The sequence below is a fragment of the Octodon degus genome, unplaced genomic scaffold (assembly GCF_000260255.1).
Source record: "Octodon degus isolate 3935 unplaced genomic scaffold, OctDeg1.0 scaffold00042, whole genome shotgun sequence".
Classification (NCBI taxonomy): Eukaryota; Metazoa; Chordata; class Mammalia; order Rodentia; family Octodontidae; genus Octodon; species Octodon degus.
The window spans coordinates 7911383-7916902 of NW_004524618.1; positions in this window are offsets into that span (position 1 = coordinate 7911383).

Below are 5520 nucleotides of genomic sequence, written 5' to 3' on the forward strand. Positions count from 1 at the left end.
AAAGCACCTACTTGGAACAAGCTTGGCAAAGCACAGGGACCGCGGTTCAATCCCCCAGCACCACATGCCAGCCAGCCCCGCCCCCTGGTGGACTGAGCTGGCCACACACACACACAATAAATACATAAATAAATGTTTAAAAAAATTATTAAAAAAAAAAAGAAGCACAGACAGTTACCCATGGAAGCAAAAACAAAAACATAAATCATAAGATTTTTAATTATTCATTTTAATGAGAAAGGAAAGTATAGCGATAAAACAGTTTCAAGTATTGCATATTGTTGTCTTCATAGGACTTAAGAGGACAAGATGTAGTCATAATATCTTGTCTAAACAATATTAGTACAGACTTTTAACAAAATTAATTCTTTTATCCACAGAGAAGGGAGGTTGGGAACTGAGAAGGTAAGTCATATGGCAAAGCAATGGCAAACCTAAAATTACTCCTGCAGTTTTACTCAGTGTCCCAGGACCGTGCTTTTCTGAATATTTAATTTTTAAACTCTAGCCTGTCATCCAGGTTGTCTGGAAATGTGGACTGCAAGGTAATGTGGTAACTAACATCTTCATGACGAAGGGAAGGACTTCGGAAAGGCTCCTTCCTGGGTCCTGCCCCAGGACTTCCTTTAAGGACATTGCCAAGCCCACACCACAGCAGCATTAGACTGGCTATCGCAGAAGCTGGCTAGTGATGTCCAGCCAGGGTGGGTGGTGTTGCGCCTGCAGTAGAGAGCAGCTGGTAAACAACTAACTCTGGGTGCTTGGAGCCTTCTGGGAAGAGCACCCAACAGGCTCCCTAGGACAAGTGCCAGCCCCAGTGGGGTCTGTGCATCAGCCATGTGACACAGCTTGGTCCAAACAAGTACAGAGTAGATAGTCTCCAGGAATTCATTCTCATTAGATACAGAGAATCAGACAGGAAGTTGCACTAGCAATGAAACCTAAAGAAAAAGAAAAAAATAATGTTTCTAACCCTTTAAATGAAGAAGTAAAATTCCCTTCTTGGGCATCACAAAAGCCTTGCCAGCGAGGCCCTGTGTGACACCATCAGTGTGCTGCCTTCCACTTAAGGAACCTAATACACTAAATAACCGGCCTCCTTTGTTTCAGCTCGTCCTGGCAGGCCATCTGCCTAGCTCCTCATCAAGCCTAGAATCCACAACGCTTCAGGGATGCCAGGTTCAATGCAGTAGCCTTTTCTCTGAAGACATCAGCATTTTTCCTTTTTTTCTTTTTCTTTTGGCAGAACCGGGGATTAAACTCAGGCCCTTGTGCTTTCCAGGGAAGTGCTTATTCCACTGAGCCATCTCCACAGCCCCAATATCTGCATTTTTCATCCAGCTATAAAAATTAACATATCTACCTTAATAAGAAGCATTAGCTGATTGCTCTCATATTTTTGAAATCTGTAATGTGATCAGACTGTGTTTTTATTTTACACTACATCCAGTTTAAATAGACTGAAAACAGACACAGGCTTTTAAACTAGAGATTCTAGCTTTCGCAATGTATTCTAAATGAGCAGTATGATAGAATTAACTGATGAGAAATATATGCACAGAGATGTTCATTTCAATGTTCATGTGAGCAATACCCAAAGGAGCAATAACTGAAAATCACATGAGCATTCATCAGTGAAAAAATTTTGAGTACTTGGTATAGCAAACATCTTTATATAAAGGACAGATTGTTAAATAATTTAAGCTTTGTAGGCTATATAATTTCTGCCTCAGTCACTTAAATCTGCTATGATACAGCCACAGAGAACACACAAATAAATAATTATGTAATATATATATATATATATATATATATATATATTATCCATATATGAGGTGCAAGTGTTCTACACAGTATTCTATGCAGACAGTAGATTTTAAATATATATGTATATTATTGTGGAAGATCCAAGGACACCAAAATACAACAGGAATGACAGGGGTAAGGAACTTAATCAATTCCAGCTCTACTGTAACAAATTGCACTTTAGTTCTGCATTACACAGCAGGACGAATTTCTCACATAGGTCCCGGAGAAAAAGCATATTTTGTTTTTGAGTATTGGTCTGTTTTGTCCCAGACTGTCATTTCCCTTTTATCCTGTTTTTCATCCAGTATTAAAAGTACTACAGGGACTCTAGATCTTTTATGTATCTTTAAGCTTTAGCCCACAATTACATATTCTCCTTATTAAATAGAATCTCATCAAAATTTGGAAATCAACTAAGCCACTTTACAATGTATTTTGATTCATTCATCAGATTGATAATTAGAAAATTAACAATGTGACACTACTGATTTCTAAAATAATTTTACACTTAGAACCCCTCTGCAAATCTGGAGATTTCAAATAAAAGTTTTCAAGTAAAAAGTGCATTTGTATTACAAGATCCCTAGACAAAAAATTTGAATTCTGAAGCAAAATAATTTCATTCAGAGACTAAGGTGCTGAATAAAGAAGTCTGATTTAGATGCTCACCAGTGTTTCTTCCAAAAACATAAGTAATGTTATAAGTAGAAACTATATTTATAATTTATAAAAAGAAGCTAGGCACTTTCTTCTATTTTATTAGTGAGACAACAATGCTGTTTTACTTTAAAATCATCCTTAATCTTATTTTCTATTATCCATTTCCTGTTGTTGCAAAACAAGCCTAATTCTATTTCATGCAAACTACTGAAAAGTAGCTGCTGAAATAAGATTGATTTTGAATCACTGTCAAGCAACCCTTTCCTTTCCTTTTTCAAGTCATTGTTAATAAAATCACAGCGCTTTGTAAAATTCAATTTATGATTATCTTAGAAAGCTTTAAGCTCCTCAAAATCTATTTATTTCTGGAACATACTCTACACATTTTTACCAACTGAATATTCTAAAAGGGACTTACGTAGAAAGAAATAACACTCAGCTCTCATACATGTCCTTCTTGGGGTAAAGACAAAATATTCATTTTTGCTCTTCTGTTGAGAATAATGTCATTGTTAATTTATGAATAAAAAGTTTCAGTGAAAATCACAGAGGTAAGAATACTTTCAGTGCATTCCTAACAGAAAAATCCTTAACACTTATTATGTTTATTATTTATTTATTGTATTTTTAGGGAAAGGTCTACAGGGTGTTCAGAGTCTCACTAGTAGACCAGACTCATAGTAATCTGCCTGTTTACAGCTTCCAACAGCTGGGATTACAGGTGCACGCCACCATGCCCAGTCTCAATTGCTGTCTCAGTGTGCCTCAGGGTTGGGGCCCTCATGGCAGGCCCGGGTATTGAAACCCCAGTCCTTGCACCTGCTTGCAGTCTATATGTTTAAATAAAATCTCAAAATATTAATATTTTGCCTATACCAGTGAACTGCTAAAATGACATGATTATTTAATAAGCTGCATAAAGACAGGTTAATAATATGATGTTTTCATTTATCAAATATTTAGTCAAAGGCCAAGCATTCATTGTGCACTGGACATTTTTAGAGATGTTACTTCACTACAATGGTCATATCTGTTTTTGCAGTTGTCATTAATAAACCAAACACAATTTATGTCTTCAAAATAAAATGTAAGTCTTGTTAGTCATGTGGTGTAAAATACGTTTTAGTTTTGCAAATCCAATGTTTGAAGTCCTAAATTGAGTATGAAAATAGAGACTCGTGGAAATAATGAGCAGTAGAAAATATGGCCAATGGATTTGACAAATTATGCTCAGTTATTATTAGCTAAGTGTTGCTTGTTCGGTCAAATTTTAATAGTATGAAACACGAAGGCTCTTTTCTTCAGAGATTTATTCATTTGGTTCATAAAACATTTTTATCTTGTACTTCAGAGATTTTTCCATAACAAGCACAACAGCCCAGATTGGAGTTCCCATGCCAGGAACGCAAATTGATTTTTCTGGTAATTAACATATCGGAGGATTTGGTTCCATAAAGATATTTTAAACAGATATATCTTCTTTCACTAATTTTTCCACAAGCATTCACGCTGCGTTCGCCCAGAGCTTTAGCGTAGGAAGCGCTGTCCTGCTGCTGGGCGGCCTGTGTGCTGCGCCTGAGCGCCCAGGGCTCGGGTGGTCAGGAGCCAGGGCGCGGGCAGAGAATGTGGGTCTAGTGTTGGGCTCTCTCTCTCTCTCTCTCTCTCTCTCTCTCTCTCTCTCTCTCTCTCTCTTTCTCTCTCTCGGTCTCTGTCTCTCTGACTCTGTCTCTCTGACTCTCTGTCTCTGTGTATGTCTTTTTTTTCTCTGTCTCTCAGTCTCTCTCTCTCTCTCTCTCTCTCTCTCTCTCTCTCTCTCTGACTTTCTGTCTTTCTCATTGTGTATGTATGTCTCTTTTTTCTCTGTCTCTCAGTCTGTGTCTCTGTCTCTGTCTGTCTGTCTGTCTGTCTCTGTCTCTGTCTGTCTCTGTCTGTCTCTCTCTCTCTGTCTGTCTCTGTCTCTCTCTTTCTGTCTCTCTCTGTCTGTCTCTGTCTCTCTGTCTCTGTCTCTCTGTCTCTGTCTCTGTCTCTCCCTCTCTCTCTCTCCCTCCCTCCCTCGCTCCCTCCCTCCTTCCCTCACACCCCCTCTCTTTTCTGAACTAGGAAATCAAGAGAATAGCTCCCCTAAGGGGTTATTGTGAAGATTAGAGAGGACACATCCAAAGCACCTGTCACCTAGTGGGCTCCAAGCAAAGGGTGGCTATTTGCTTTCTGTGATTGTGACAAGGTCCTAAACCCTATCTGTATTTTTGTCTTTTGAGAGGGTTGGGAAGGAGAAAATTTCACACAAGCACATTAAATAACTCCTAAGGATACGTTGAACTGACTACCTTGGGTTAATGTTTTGCACAAAAAGTACTTCACCAAGTGAAATTCCAGGAAAAATTCCTGTTTATTACAACACAGAAAAATACATAAAACAAGCTATTTTCCAAAATATCCTGTGAAACACTCACTGACAATATTCCACTTTGTTATCCATTGAAAATGTACCTTTCAAAAACTCCCTGAAGAAAGATACTCTATTTAAATAAACTTTAAATAACTTCTGTACCATTTTAGAATCCACAATTTATTTTCTTAATTATTCTCTATTAAGAAGTATAAATATATCTGTTAATATAATTTCAGATATTATTAACAGTAATGTGAAGTCAATCTGAATTGTACACTGTATGCATATAACACGTACTATGATGTATATTGAATTTTATGTTTTAAAATATGTATTAGGAAGAAAGTATATTTAGCTTTCATATACTCTAAAATCGAGAAAAAAAAACAGTGTGTTTAAGTAAAGAGGTTTAAACTAAATATGGTGGTGCATGCCTAGAAACATGCTTCTTGACTTTTCCTTTTTACTCTAAGATAAGGTCTCACTAAATTGCTTAATGTGAGTTCCAACTTGTGGTGCCCTTGACTTATATGTCTTACGTAAGTCTCAGAAGCACAGACAGGGGCTGGCGAGATGGCTCAGTGGTCTAAAGCACCTACTTGGAACAAGCTTGGCAAAGCACAGGGACCGCGGTTCAATCCCCCAGCACCACATGCCAG